The sequence below is a fragment of the Ostrinia nubilalis genome, chromosome 14, assembly GCF_963855985.1.
Source record: "Ostrinia nubilalis chromosome 14, ilOstNubi1.1, whole genome shotgun sequence".
Lineage (NCBI taxonomy): Eukaryota > Metazoa > Arthropoda > Insecta > Lepidoptera > Crambidae > Ostrinia > Ostrinia nubilalis.
Genome location: NC_087101.1, coordinates 9,983,101 through 10,000,000, shown reverse-complemented (window position 1 = coordinate 10,000,000; position 16,900 = coordinate 9,983,101). Strand labels below are relative to the sequence as shown.

The 16,900-nt window shown below is 35.2% G+C and overlaps 1 protein-coding gene and 1 long non-coding RNA gene across 2 annotated transcripts in view; both read right to left on the bottom strand.

Moving 5' to 3' along the window:
* LOC135078118 (breast cancer metastasis-suppressor 1-like protein) overlaps positions 1–16,900 on the bottom strand; it is a 142,788-nt gene that overhangs the window by 6,802 nt on the left and 119,086 nt on the right. The gene's annotated exons all lie outside the window — the stretch shown is intronic.
* Positions 12,280–13,407, bottom strand: LOC135077858 (uncharacterized). The gene is made up of 3 exons (XR_010258525.1): positions 13,191–13,407; positions 12,712–12,792; positions 12,280–12,639 (listed from the first exon to the last, which is right to left on the bottom strand). It is a non-coding gene; the product is annotated as an uncharacterized LOC135077858 (long non-coding RNA).

Sequence of the window (16,900 nt, the reverse complement as noted above, 5' to 3'; positions counted from 1 at the left end):
GTAACGCTAAGGGTACGTCATCAAGCATTTCGTCTAGGACGTCTTGCAGACACTCCATTTTGATTAAATTATTCGTTGTTTGAATACACTTCAGTCATTTTTGTATTATTTATAACGTGATTTGTGTTTGATGGATTTCTCAGTTTTTTACAAGTGTCAAAAAGACATTTTAAAGACAATAGATTGCAATAGATATTTAAAAATACAATAAAAAGTAAAAAAGTCTCCATCGCCATCGCCAACAATTGATGTGCATGCGTTACGATAATTAGTGGTGTGTTTAACAGATTGTCGATAAAATAAAATACTCAAGATTAAAAAAAAATTTTTTTTTGGGCATTATTTTTTTACGGATTTGTGTTCAGTATCAGTAATATAGTAACCTCTGTAAATATGGCAAGAATGCAAAGTAACACCCTGTATATTAGATTAATAAAAAACGTGTATAGTCAAAGTACTGCTAGAATACAATTAGAAAAGAAAGGCGATCCATTCAAAATAGAAAAAGGCGTCAGGCAGGGAGATCCCCTATCCCCAAAACTATTCTCCGCGGTACTAGAATCCATCATTAGACAACTGAATTGGGAAAATCTCGGGATAAATGTGGATGGTACATCGCTGACGCATTTGAGATTCGCCGATGATATAGTTCTCTTTGCCAATTCATCCGAAGACGTCAATAAAATGTTGGAAGACCTCGCGAGAGAAAGCGAGAAGGTAGGATTAAAACTAAACCCTGAAAAGACCAGAGTGATCACCAATGGAAACAAAACCACTATAAGACTAGGAAACACAGAAATCGACTACACCGACGAATACATTTACTTGGGAAATTGTTATATAGAGCTTATTAAAAAAAATGGATACTGATAACAAAAGCATCCTGTATGTATTAACTAATTATTGTAATAATATGTGTTAGTTAATCAACCATACAACGAAAATTCAGTCACGCTTCGCGGGAAAATTACAGTGAAATGAAGCGATATTCTTTCGCTGTTTTCGCTTGGATATTGTACGTTTTTTACAGAATGAATTTTTCTTTTTAGTCCGAAACGGTTTCATTTCGTTTTAAAGTAAAATACCTACTCAGTGTACATACTCTTTTATATTTTACTAGCTTTCCGCCCGCGGCTTCGCCCGCGTGGAATTTTGTCTGTCACAGAAAAACAATATCGCGCGCGTATTTGCTCACCGTTTAGACCTACCCTGGACTACGACAAACATTTTAAAACCAAAATCAGCTCAATCGGCCCAGCCGTTCTCGAGTTTTAATCAGACTAACGAACATCAATTCATTTTTATTTATATAGATTATTTTTGAGTCACGTATCTTTTTTAATTCAAGTTATACATTTTCATAAGGGTCCTAAGGAAGAAATTATGAGTCTTCCCGTGACTTTGTCCACGGCCCAAGTCGCTGGTTTGAATTTTTAAATAGTTTTTCTTCCACTGGTAGAGCCAGTGGCCCACCTCTTAAGATTCTAAGAGTAGATTTTTGTTGATTTGGTGTTTAATTTATCAATTAACATTGAAGGTGGTCCCAGTCATTGGAAGAAAAACTATTTAAAAATTCAAACCAGCTACTTAGTCCGTGGATCAAGCTAAAAGTGGGCCAAGTCACTGGAAGACTCTACTATTATTAAGAGTTGGGATAGTAGGTCTATATCGTTTTGTCGTCGGCTACTTCTCAACATCGGTATTGTGCACACACAATAATAGGCTACTTTCCTAAAAAAAACTTAGTGCGTCAATTATATTATCAAAAAATATTGGACACATATTTTTTTACTTGTCAATCAAACAAGTAATTACGAAGTTATTAAGCGTTGAAGTTCCGCGTGACGTCACAAAGTCCTACACTTTTAAGCACATCTTGACGTCACGGGCATCTTCTTTTGAACTTTGGCATGCTTTATCTCTTTCAAATTTCAATAGTTTGAAAAAGTGAAAATTACGTGTCGAGTATTTTTTGATAAGTTAACTGACGGACTAATTTAAACTCTTGCTTTTTACCCAGGAAACATCCCTATTGTTACAAACATTGGCAAAGGTTTCTTGCGAGGAGTACCTACACGTCTTAGTAACATTAATATTAACATCTTTATTTCTATCGATTATAGACTAGCTTTTGCCCACGACTTGGTTCATATGAATTTATATCAAAAGCATAATTTTAAGGTCGTCATGAAATATCTTTTCCTCGTACTTATTAACTTTTACTCCTACTCAACTGGTATTTTTGCAACAAAACGTAGCGCATAATCCTTGTCCTATATGTGGCTATGTCTATGTCCATCAATCTCTGAATCAAAGTTCAGATTAATTTCATTATTGAAGAATCATGATAACGATCATGACTATGATACTTCTACAGACGCATGTAGTATGGACTGCGGTCCAGTTTTATTGTCTTGCACTGCATCTAATGACCTTCTCGCTTGCAGATCGGAGCGGGCACGGGAAGCGCATGATACGCATTACAGCGTGTTCCCACTCGGTCGATGAATATTTTAATCTGCGAGGGTCGGTCGCAGGCCGAGGGCGTATTAAATGCTGGAGTGCTTTTATGGTATTATTGTAATGCAATTGAACTGTACTGCTATAAGATAGGTCCCCTTAATTTATGTTTATTGTCCGTGGTGCATATCTTTTCTTAAAGGTTACTAAACCTTTGTTTGTCACCTGTCATCCGCTTTGCAATGGAGGGAAGTCGAACCTTAACTTCGAACTCCTATGTTATTCTGATTAATTTCGTCGCGGGTCCAATGATAGTTTAACTTTCCCCCGGGACAAATTTGACCTTCACTGGTCGGGTTTTTATTGATGGTCAAGCTATAGATCCGGGCGGTGGGAACGAGAGTGTTGTGGAAGAATCCGCTTCAGGCTAGCTAATTTACCGCTTAAATTCTGTCATATCCATCTTATATCTCATATTATACTTATTGTAAGTAGGTAGGGTTTCTATCTTCTTCTTCGAAACCTGACAGATATTATAGACAATTCACAATACATTGCTTGTATAATTTGTTTGTGGTAAAATTTTCGTCAATGAGTCTAATCTTGTAAGCTGAAACATTGACTGAAATTAGTCTTATTGAGCTATTTTTAGGCAGTCCGATTTAAGATTGACATGAATTGAAGTCGGTTAAAAAACATAAAAGCTGTCAGTTATGATACCATACATCCTTAACTTATTCAACTATCTTTCTTTTAAATTACTTTCTGAGAGTACCTACCTACCTAAATGAAATAAAAACACTTGTTTTTGTTGTTGAGCCTGGAACAGGAAAGATTTCTACATAAAGCTTCTTATAATATTATTTTCTTGCGAATCTCATCAATCCGAGCGAAACAGACATTTATTTGTTTCGGTGAATAACAGAGGTGACCTTTACTCGTTTATTGTAGCTAAGTGTTGACCCAAATATGTTATATTGTTAAATATACTTAAAACAGTCGCAGAGCTTAGAATTTTCCGTAATGATTATTCTGAAATTTAAACAGAATATCGTTTTGTGATTGTTTAAAATATTGACAGTGAAAATAAAAAATATTTATTCAATTTGTCTAATATTTGGCACTTATGTTTACTAAAGTTCAATCAATCAAATGCTTCAGATTGATTCGAGATTTCAGGGCCTTTTCGTAATACGGACCCAAGTAATGGGCACGAGTGTTGCTGTAGCTATAAATACTTATCTGATCGTAGAGGCAATCAGTCAATTGCAGTAACATTGTAGTGGATGTGATACTTCAACTTCACAATCACGGGTATCTTGTTGTCTAAACTTTCCGTTTTCGCTTTGTTTACATTCTCAAGTTACATTTTTTTTAAAGAATTTTAGTAAATTTATAAAATTCTTAATATACAGGCCTCATAAATTTATGGAGTGCAAAGTACAAAGCAGTAATGTTATATGCATCCCACTGCAGGCCAGGGCACAGATAGGTCTTACCCCTGTGGGCTGGCTCGGGACATTGCATCACGTGGGTTAAGTGCAAAATGCAGATTGATAGTGGTAAGGCGATTGGCCAGCCTTAATGTCATCAGACAACCATAACTACTCTGACTAGGCTTACTTAATTACTAGGGATGGATTCGACCAAACAAGAGTAAATATTAATCTCCGAATAAATCGTCAGTTTTGACATATTTTATGAAGAAACTGTCAATGTGCCAGTTATACCAGGAGTTATTCTCTGATAAAAGTTTGGTCGAATCGGGCCTAAATTGTATTTTATTAATCTGTTTTTTGTGAAAACTTTCTAAGGCAAACTTGATCTAAACTGCCCCATCTATTATTTGTTGCATATTATGCTCTGTTTGTTTTCCATGAAATAAATAAATAAATGATATGAGCCGAGACTATTTTTAACGAGTCAGCCAAAGCACAGATAAGGTTGTGAGTGATAGATTTTACTGCAAACAAAGAAAGCAAAAACCATACACAAATAGGTAAAATGACGACAAGATAGGTTACTTTTCAGCGAGCTAAACATGTTTGGAATGCTGCCATTAAAAATACCACGACGGACTTTTGTCATGAGGCAGGTTTTCTTCGAGTTCCCGGGACATTTACAATTTCCGATGAAATGTTAGTGATAAACGACCGTCTCTCCTCTCTTTCGCCTGTATTCACAAACGATGCTTGCTTAAGTGAAAAAGCAAATCAAACGCACAGCGTTGAATAGTTCTGTGATTGGTTCGTGTGTCAGTCATCCTGTGCGTCCACGAGCACTGTGCGCACCTTATAGTAATGTTTGTGAATACGGGCGTAAAAATACCACGACGTACTTTTGTCATGATGTACGGGGCAGGCCTGTTTTTTCGAGTTCCCGGGACATATTTTTAACAATTTTCGATGAAATGTTAGTGATAAACGATCGTCTCTCCTCTGTTAATGTATTTACATTTACAAACAGAGTAGTCTAGCGTAATTAAATTGTGTTTGTGTCCACTTCAGCCGGAACGCGATTAGGCAGAGACGCCACTAGTTATTACAGACGGTAACAACATTAACTGGAATGAAGTATAATTACTTACCGGGAGAGTTAATTACAATGCGAAATACCTATTTTCGTCCGTAATATAGATGTTAAGACGTTTGTTTATTCATGATGGTGTTTAGTACAAAGCACTGAAGGAATTTTAGTTGAAGAAAGTCTTAAGTTTTAAGAAAGCTTTTATGGTTGATTAAAGCTCGCAAGAAGAAATTGACATGCAAATGACACCATTATTGGTACAAATGTAAATTGTATTGTTAGTACAAAATACATTATTTACGTATGTTTCTAGTAGATGAAATGTTTTATTCTGCGACATAAAACAACATCAAAATTAATTACAGTTAACTGTGTACGTAACTTTAACAATCTAATCACTACAATTAAACGTGATTTTGATACAAAAAGACAAATCTTTATGTTTGATAGGTTAGTAATAACAGTATTCACGTTTTTACGGTTAATTAACCATCATAAATACCCATATTACTTATGTCAATACAAAAAGCAGAGAGACGTCTTGTTGTTATGTACGTAAGTAAGTGAGTTACATAGACACTTTCATCACGTACCTATCCTATATTTCTAAGTCTATTAACAAAATGCGTTTATTTCCCAAAACACGTTTGTTTTTGTTTTATTTAGTAATTACACCAAGCTATGTGGCCTTCAATCCCTCACTATGGTAGATACAGACACTTCATAGGTTTACTGTGTAAATGAAGGAATTGTCTGACCAGTAGGTACCCAATGAATAATATCAGACATCCACAGTCCACTGTCCCTAAGTGCCAATGTTCGCGCTTCAAAATTTCAATAAAGGCCCATAAGTACACTGCGCGCAAACAACTCACTGCCTTGACGTAGAGGTGTCATAAAATATTTTTAACGCGCGGCAGATTCACAGATTGGGCCAAACCGGTTGCCCGGTTTACCTGAGGATCGATCAGACGCTGGAGTTTTGTTGCCGCAAAATGATACGACAAAGCGACCGGAACGGGTTTAGGAATGAAAAGAGATGCAAAACATGATCGATAACTTTGAGCTTTGTACCTGAAAAGTGTTTTTGTTTTTTATGGAACGCACTTGCAGTTTGCACTTGGGTGCAAGGGATGGGATGTAGTCTAGACTCTAGAGTCTAGGAAGAGCTTGAAGCCTTTTGGACAAAGGTTTCAAAAAGTTCTATTCTAATAAAATGAATTCTATAGATTATTTCGTTAAGGTTCAATTATAATAACTCATTACTCTTTAGTTTATCATGTTATTACATGCCTATAAGTTACAAAATGCAACTAACGTTGAGCTTTGGTTAAAAGCTTCAGAACTTCGTTCCATTACAAATTCAATACATAAAACATATTATGTAGGAGTCTTATCCTGTTGAATAAATCAAATTTACTGTCTAAACCTAATTTACTGAGTCATTCAGGAAAATACATTATTTTAAACGTAGATTAGTTTGGTTTTTACTTTGAATTTACGTCGTAATATCTTACGAGCATAGACAACTCTCAATTCGCATGAATACTGTACAGATCTGCGCGTAATTGTGGACCATAAATTAATAATAGCAGCGCAGACCCCTTGCAAACACTGAACAACGTATTGGGGTGCAAGTACCCAGGTAGATGATGCCTTTTATTGTCTGTGACAATGGATCATCGATCTACAAACGGTAAGCGCCAAAAATTGGCTGGAGTTTGAGTTAGATCTGTGGCAAATGTTTAAATAGGTTTTGGGAATCTTGCGAAACGTAATCTCAAAGTTATTTCAGTTTACAATAATAGGTTTGCTCACATCATCAGATAATTTTATGTTATTTTGCACGAATGTTACTGGCGCAGGCCACATAAGTTATATTGACATTAACAGCGACATCTAACCTTGAGAGTTTAAATTAACATTCGTGAAAACATTTATTTGCACGGCTCAATTTTCTTATTTTCTTAACGCGTTAATTTTTTTATGCATAACATATTTGACCGCAGTCGCACCTGGTGTTAAGTGATATGCAGTCTAGGACGGTAGGTACATATCTGCCCTGTAAGTGCCTATTGACTCTCACATTGAAAAGGCCCGGAGTATAAGTATTCTGGAAAGACAGCAGCAGGCAGCGAATTCCAGTCCCTAGCTTCAAAAATTATATGATTTGAAGTAAAAAAATGCTGTCATTAATCCAAAAAATTTAATAACATCCTTGTATCCAAAGATAACAAGCTGTGAATATGTGTAATGTGTCCTTAACTCTAACACGCATATTCGTGAATATTTATCTGGTAGGTATTGGTCAGCTTTCACAACGTCAGCTAAACCGCCATTAACTAATTGGGAAATGTCGATACAACGCTTCGGTTACAGCATTCCGCGACGGCCAGTCAGCGTCAGCGGTAACTAAACAAGGAGTCAATTAGATACTAACTGATACGACAGCAGTATTGCCATAGCAAATCAAATTCTTTGTTAACTTAGTATGGAATTTTGTTGAAGTTGCTATCGATTAATAAATAATCAATAATAGACAAAAAGATTAGTGACTTTAAACTATTATTCTAATTAACTGAAGTCGGATTCGTTAAACCAAAACCACACTTACTTATGTGTTCCCCTGTAGTTAGAATTTGTAAACTCAATAGAAACTCGAAATAACAGCACAAAAAACTGTGCGATAAGGCAAAACATTACCTACTTAAACTAAAATACTTAACAAAATTGGATTTATCAATCAACACAAAGAGAAAACGAAAAAGTGTTTTTGATCGAATAGACAAATACTTACTATCGAAAATACAAAGAAAAATCAGCACAAACAATGTTTCTCATACTAACTAAGCTATGCCCTAACACGGTCTATAGTTCGTCACGTGGTATAATCAAGCATTAATCAGCCAGCGCGCGGGCGAAGTTACCAAAATGGCGGCGAGCGCCATTTCCGGGAAACGCTGCGCGTGCGCCGAGGTCGCGCTCTCGTCTCTCGTACGTACGACCACGCTGCCGAAGTGCCGAGCGCGGCCATCTTGGCAAGGCCATGGAATTCGCCAATTTGAGCATTGTAAATGGAAATTTTGATTTGTATGTTATTAGATTTATACTATAACTAGCGGCCGCCCGCGACTTCGTACGCGTGGATCCCGTTTTACCCCCTTCGTCTATCTTACGCGGTTTAGATTTTTTCATACAAATGTTTTTTCCCGCTAACTCAAGTTCCCGTGGGAATTTCGGCAATTCCTTTCTTAGTGCACCTCTACGGTACCTAAGCAACGTCCCTTCCAAATTTCAAGTGCCTACGTTTAGCCGTTTAGGCTGTGCGTTGATATGTCAGTTAGTCAGTCAGTTTCTCCTTTTATATATTTAGATCATGAATGTTAATAGATTTAAAACGTTATAATACGTTTGATAAGTAATTTGATATGTTATATTGCATAATTTTAGTGTGTTAATATTTTTTTAGTAAGGTCATTCCACAGATATAGATATACATAGATAACGCAAGTAACACGATCTGTATTAAAACCAAGCGTGCCGACTTTTTAATACCTACTGTGACGTCACAGCCAACATTTAGTGACGGGAAATCGTAATCGATTCAAAGATGCCGATGCCGCCGTTGCGTCTTTCCGTTCTATACATGGCCAGAACGCACCCATAGGAAACTGCTCGTGTATATTTTGGAGTGTCTCTTTGTAAGTCGGTCACTACAAACTATACACGAATTTTGCGTACTGATCGTGTATAGTTTGTGTCGTGGATGGATTCCGTCTTCGCTCCAAACTATACTACACCACTTACAGTTGACTAGAGTGTGTTTAGTTTATTTGATTTAATAAAATATGGAATTATATTTAAAATTATTACATTTATTAGATATTATGCTCGTGCTTTGTCCTCGAGATTAGAAATAAGAACTACCTGTGTAGATCACGTACGGTGATGCCATTTTTAAATTCATTAATTTTTACATAAAATATTATTATTTTACTGAATCTACATATTATTATAATAAATCTAGATTTATAACACTAATGTAAGTGGTTTCTGAAATTAAATTGATTAGGTAGATTTCAAATTAAATAACAATTATTTATTAGTGAGAGTGAATGAAGAAAGTTAAACGTGCATTATTAACTAAAATTGTCGACCGTTCGGTGTAGTGGTTTGAAACGGATAACTGTTCCGGAGGTAGCGGGTTCGATTCCCGCACAGTACAAACATTAATTTGTGTGCATGAACATATTTTGATATTTGTTTGTATTGGACTGGGTGTCTTCTATGTATAATAAGTATGTATTTACAAAAAAAGTATTTAAGTATGTTTATATCCGTTATCTAGTACCCATAGTACAAGCTTTGCTTAGTTTGGGACTAGAAGCGCAGTGTAAAATGTCCAGGGATATTCATTTTTATTTATAAGCTTTTATCTCAAGAACAAAAATCATTTTCACATACATAATTCTTAATTTCAGAGTTATTCAGCCCCAAAACAAATATCTTTTCTATGGCAGAATATGAAACACCAAAAAGCTCTTTATCAAAACAATGGCACGTGTCGAAATTGATTCAATGTTTAAAGTAGACACGCAGTTATGAATTAATATGTAATAGAAAGAGAGGTAAATAAGTCAAAATGACGAGCATGCAACTAAGTACTCGCGTATACATTGTAATCGCGAACTTATTACAATACATACATGATTAGTCCGTATGCGTACTGACGATGTATATTTTGGAGTAAGATAATTGACCTAAGTCACTACAAAGTATACGCGAGCAGTACGCAGCGTATGCGTACTGGTCGTGTATAGTTTGGAGGAGCTTAGTAAAAAAAGTCACATCCAAACTATACTCGATTAGTTTCACACCCTTGCGTTCTGGCTATGTATAGAATGGAAAGACGCGCCGCCGTTGCCCCAACGCACCGCTACGATCACAGAAATGGCATCGATTATCTGACAGACGAATGAGATACACAGACGAATGAGATACACAGACGAATGAGATATACAGACGAATGATATTAAACGAAATGTTTAAATAGATAATATTTTCATTGAATTTTAAATAAAAATGTATAATTCTAAAACAGATTGCTTATTATAATACATCGTTGCTGCGCGGGCATTTTTCGAGCCGCCAGTGTTGTCACACATAATTAATTTTTTTGATTCATTAATTTCATCCTGTTTAAGTTTATTTTGAGACAAAGTCACATGTAGTTTTCTTTTAAAAAACACAATTAAATAACTACAAAAGGCTAATTTTAGACACGATCCCGTATTAATAAAAACTTAAAATAATATGTTATATTTACTTTAAATAGTGAATAACATACATTTTAAGTTTTTATAAAATATCAATATCTCGACAACGGTGCCTCGTAGATATTTTGTATTGCTCTTATTACATATCCAGCAATATACAGGGTGTCCCGTAATGTAACGTCAAGCCGGAACTGGGTGTTGAGGCAAGTTATGCTGGTTATCAGAAAAATATAAAAAAAAATCTATGTGGCATATTTTCAAAATAATGGGCATTTAAAAAAAAACAAAAATTTCTACTCCAGGTGACGGTCTTTTTACTCGTGTTGCCACAAATCTTCACTTTTTCCAAATTTTTTTTTGTTATGTAACCCTGAATAATGCTTCTCTAAATTGTTATCAAAATTACAAAACCAGCTGCTCCAGCTTGGATGAAAAAAATACATTTTTCCCAAAAAAATTTTCAAAATAAAAATTTTGCCTAGTTTAAACTGACTGTACTGAAAAAAAATTGTACTACGCGAGTGTGGCAAGTGACGTCATAATTTGGCGCATTTAGTAAGGATTCCAAAATGGTATAACACTTGGTAAATTCTTGCTGTAATTGTCGACAATTTTTGGTTTTTTGGAAATAATCCCGTTTTTAACTTTATCTACCTTGGTTAAAAATTATTATTCTAATGTGCCCAAAATTCAAGTTTCTGGCTTAAATGAGGTGGAGAAGCCATTTTAAAAGGTATGAGCGGGACGGAGAGGGCCATCTTACCAAGCAGGGATGTTATGGATATCCGTAACCGTAACTATCGGATATCCGAAATAAAAAAATATCCATAACCGTAACCGAAACTGATTCAAAAGTTACGGATAGTTTCGGATGAAGGCGGAGTCTAAGGGTACAATTATTCCAAACTGCAAAACTCTATGAAATCTGCAGTATACACGCCGCAGCAGCAATGCCGCGCTGCCGATTTCATAGAGTTTTGCAGTTTGCGGTCTGCGGCCCGTCTTGGAATTGTACCTTAAATCTTAATATTTGTTACCAACTTGTCTGGCATTCCCTGGCACCATCTAATATGCCAGCCTGTTTAACCTTTATCATACATAGGTGTCGTCTTAGTTGGTACATAAAGTAGCTATGTGGGTCACGCAGCATCTTGCTATTTGAATTATACCTACATTTTTGAAATTCTAATAATTCCGTAACCGAAATTATCCGAAACTTTCGGATAATCTGAAATGATTTTATATCCGTGACCGTAACCGAAACCGGTATAATATTATTCTAATATCCGTAACCGTATCCATAACCGAAACTTCATATCCTTATTATCCCTGTTACCAAGTACAAGTGCAGGCAGAGCAGGTAGTAACGGCGCGCACGCACGGGTGACTTTTGTCACAGTATGTCAACTACTAATTACTGTCATGGTGACAAAAGTTTCTGTGACTGACTGTACGGTAGTCAGTCACAGAAACTTGAATTTTGGGCACATTAGAATAATAATTTTTAACCAAGGTAGATAAAGTTAAAAACGGGATTATTTCCAAAAAACCAAAAATTGTCGACAATTACAGCAAGAATTTACCAAGTGTTATACCATTTTGGAATCCTTACTAAATGCGCCAAATTATGACGTCACATGCCACACTTGCGTAGTACTTTTTTTTTTCAGTACAGTCAGTTTAAACGAGACAAAATTTTTATTTTGAAAAATTTTTTGGGAATAATGTATTTTTTTTATCCAAGCTGGAGCAGCTGGTTTTGTAATTTTGATAACAATTTAGAGAAGCATTATTCAGGGTTACATAAGAAAAAAAAAATTTGGAAAAAGTGAAGATTTGTGGCAACACGAGTAAAAAGACCGTCACCTGGAGTAGAAATTTTTGATTTTTTTTAAATGCCCATTATTTTGAAAATATGCCACATAGATTTTTTTTTATATTTTTCTGATAACCAGCATAACTTGCCTCAACACCCAGTTCCGGCTTGACGTTACATTACGGGACACCCTGTATATTGTGATTATTTGGTCACAAAATTCTGATTTGTGGCAATGTTTTATAAAAATCATCAAAATCACGTACACTACTTGTATTCATTTCTCTACAATCTACAACATCATCAGCAGATCATTATTTCTTATAAGTTTGTACACACATTATTATGTACTTTACTTTATTAGTACTTTTACATGAAAATACATACATAATATGTATAGTGGGGCATGCCGTTTTTTTTAACAATCTCTTCTTTTTTGAAGGTTCAAAACAGGTACTTTCAAAATGAATTGAACAAATGGTACTATGTTTTGTCGGAAACCAGTCTTTCCGTCCCGTAGCCGCGATCCATTTTTCTTTTAATATTGCATCTTGTGGGAAACTAGGAAAAAAAAGAAATATAAATACTATAAATACACATTAATTACAATTACCTTAAAGGCCGGCAACGCACCTGTAACGCCCCTGGGTTTGCGGGTGTCTATGGGCGACGGTAATCACTTACCATCAGGTGATCCGTCTGCTCGTTTACCTCCTATCACATAAAAAAAAAATAGAATATTTATTTATATATGAGAGTTTTTTTTTTAAATAATGATTAGTATCATTCGTCTGTCCGATATCGATAAGAATCGATTATTGATTAAAGTAGTAGAACGAACAACACTAGTAGCAAAATTTGACAGACGAATGAGAAGTTGCGTGTACAACGAAGTCGAAGCGATGCGCGACAGTGGCGCTTGTTCGTTATACATCGCCTCTTAACACATAACGTCAGATCAAACGCTCAAAACAAACCCGGCAATGTATCGTAAAATTTTTTTGAATGGTAAGTTATAGGTTTTTAGGTACATTCTAGAAACCACAGCTTGGAATACTTAAAAAAATGTTTTAAAATGAATTAACACTTAATATAATATTAAAATAACTTACCCGTGATAGGAAATATGTCCTTGCCTTTGGGAGCTCGAAGTTTTTGGCTTATTGCAATTTATTATCACACATTGAGGCATTTTTCTAGTTTTCGCGGCCGGTCCGCATGCAACAACAGACGCGCGTGGACTGTAAGCAGCGGCAGCTCCTTCCGATGATTTATCGGGACCGGGACACGCGAAGTAGGTGCATTCGCGTTATCTAGGTATATCTATATCTGTGGGTCATTCATTTATACAGTAATATTCGAGAAGCCCTATTGAGTTTGATGACAGAGCAAGACATTTCGAGATACGAGTAATGTTTTGAGTTTCTAAGATGAGCTTAAATGTAATAACTAATTGAAAATGCAAAATAAACTTATCTAAGTTTTTTCAGGACTTTTGAGATATAATTTAAGGGATTATTAGAGCACATAAATAAAAAGTTATGTGCTCTAACACCTTTCTGACAACTTATTAAATGCTTAATTTTAAACTTTCGCGTTGCATAATTGATATTTCAATACTATTTATCCGCGTATCGCGTTAAAACTTGTTCAAATTAATTCAATTATTGAATGCTCTCTGTAACAGACTTCACTGAAACAATAAGATAACAAGTAGGATTTAGTTAAAATGGACATCCTGTCTGATTTGGTCATAATTAATACCGAAATGAGTGTCAATTGTGAAATCCAAGATAATTGAGGAGAAGTCAATTAAGACTTCATAAAAACATTTTCGCCCTTATACACAAACATTACTATGAGTCTCACAGTGCGCGTGGACGCACAGGGTGACACAAGAACCAATCACAGAGCTCTATTCAACGCCTATTTCACTTATGCAAGCATCGTTTGTGAATACGGGCGTTTATCAAGTTTTTCATGTGTTAATTTTATTTGTATTTGAATAAAGATCGGGTCTGGCCTACGTAACTTTTTCTTTGTTTGTAAGTAACAAGTAACCCGACACTTCTGAAAAGTAAGCCGTATAAGAGCGAACAAGAAAGTTTTCATCGTCTCAAGTTTTATTCGACTGGAACTCGGGAGCTCGAAAACAGTCGACTTGTTTGTAACACAAACTTGTGTTATACTCGTACGTACCTACCTATAATAACAGTTGACTCTTCCCACCCTTCATGTGTCAGCAGGGCAAACTACGAACTTTACATTTAATGGTTACTACAGTGATATTATTTAATGTTCTCTATTTTATACTCGTTTCAAAGAATAGAAGCGAATGTATGAAATGTCGTTTAATTTATACGAAATATTGTTTTTAAAAACAGTGGCAACAAACTTACATAAAAATATTAATATGATAACATGTTACTGAGCTGTAACACAACTGGCAATAATACACAACACTACATGTAGAGTGAAAGTAATTTTAGTTACAAAATGGTGAATCGGGAATAAGTAAGTGGTCACTTGGTTGATGATGATCTATTCTCGACTGTAACTATTTACTAAACGTTATTAATTAAAGCTTATTCCCACTCACTATCGATAGACTTCTTTATGTAAATCGATTAATGCCAGTTTTCACCATCAATCCCTAATTTTTAAGTGACCCCCAAGGTAACATGTAACAGGAATTTTATTTTCATAGGGGTCACTTAAAAATTAGGGATTCATGGTGAAATTGGGCATTAGTTACTGATGCTGAGTTCCTCCTAAAAAGGCAACAACTGCAGTGCACCTATGTAAGTATTACCAAACATTCATTCTCACAAACTATCACGTTTATCTTTAAATAAATTTTAGAATTAGATACTGTCGTATAACTATGTAATCTAATATTATTGAAATAATTTTTTTTCATAAAAATTGGAATAATCAAACAATTATTAACAAAACCACACATCCTTATAAAGAAAAGCATTTCCACTGAATTTGTTGCAAGCAACAAAACAATGAGTGCCGAATTATTCATCCCATGACGTCATCGATGTATAATGTAGCTCTGCTGACCCACGAGAGAATTCCCAGTGACTCATGCACACCCTTCGTCATACATCTTTGGTATTAAAAACCTTTTGTACAGTCAACAACTCATAAAAATCGTGTTGCAATATCGTACCTCTAGAACTACGAAGTGCCACAATTTGTAACTTGGAAGTGTCGTTGTCGTAAAATCTTGAGTATGTACACAAGTATCTATTCTCGACGTTTGTTCTCTTCAAATAACTACTATTACTAAAATGTTTACCAATTAAAATTTAAGCTGCTAGAGCTTAAAAACTGACAGCATCAGAGAGAAGGTTAGGTACTTTTAAACTTATTACTAGTTCTACGTTACATGACAGTGAACTTAAGTTGAGCTAACTTACTGCTAAATATGCAATTTCTCTTTTCAAGGAGATCTTTAGTGTTCCCACTTTATTAATACCAATATTCAATTGGAATGATATAGGTTTCTCTAAGTATTCCATTTTAGGCACGTGTCATGAAAACAAACTCAAAACTCAATTCATAGGTACTCAAGCATAGATAGATTCACTCTTGCTAAAATAGAGCATGATAGATATTCTCAATTGTAATGACAATCAGAAGGTACCTACTCCATTTATTTGATTTCCACATTTTAGGCCTCGTTATCGCTAGAAAAGAAGCAATCTCTTCAACCAGACCTTTTTTTTGTTTAAATAGAACTCTTTATTCATACTTCAATTCACGAAGAGAGATGTACAAATAAATATTCAAATTCAGTATTTATAGAAATCTTTAGTGTTCAGCAGGACTACATATTTAAACATGCAATGTTATCGTGAACGCAATATAAGAAAAAGCTAGTTTTACGAGGTTTATCAGTACAAGTTGATAAAGGCGCTGTTATCGCTGCGCTATCCGATAAGACGCATTTTGACGCACTGGTTGCTTCCATCATTACGAATTATCACCAATATTGACTTTTTAATAGCACTCGGACACGAATTTGCTTTAATATTATGAGGTGTCTTAATATGCAATTAAGGGTACTAATATTTGAATAACAAGAGTAAAGATTTGATTTGGTTTGGGTCATTGCTGCAGTGTGCGTAAGGTTTTATATAAGTGTTTTTGTTTACCAGCAAGTAGTTATTATTGCGTACGTTTTTTTGGTACAACCAGACAGACGTTGTTTTTGGCGATGGTCATTTGTTTCATTTACTGATTTTAGCTGAATAACTTCAATGAAGATTGTGGCTTAATGAATATTTAATCAACAACTTCCTCCCTACTATGAAGAACAGGGTACATCGAAAACGATCTATTTATTCATACTGCACTGAGATACATATTATAGGCCAGTACAATGGGGATGTTGCCTGGGTCAAAAAGCAAGAGTTTTAATTAGTCCGTCAGTTAACTTATCAAAAAATACTCTACACGTATTTTTCACTTTTTCAAACTAATGAAAATTTAAAGAGATAAAGCGCCCCAAAGTTCATAAGAAGAGGCCCGTGACGTCAACGCTTGCTTAAAAATGCCGCACGTTGTGACGTCGTGCGCAACTTCAACGCACCATAACTATGTAATTATTTGTTAGATTGACAAATAAAAATATATGTGTCCAATATTTTTTGATATTAAACATTACGGACTAAAAAAATTTTTTCAGGCAACTAGCCTATTAAACACAAAAATTGATTAAATCGGAAATAATTCCTACAAAACATTTTTTTGCTTTAATGGCTTCATTGGTTGCCCATTAAGACTCTCCTAAGTTTTCGACTTCGACGGA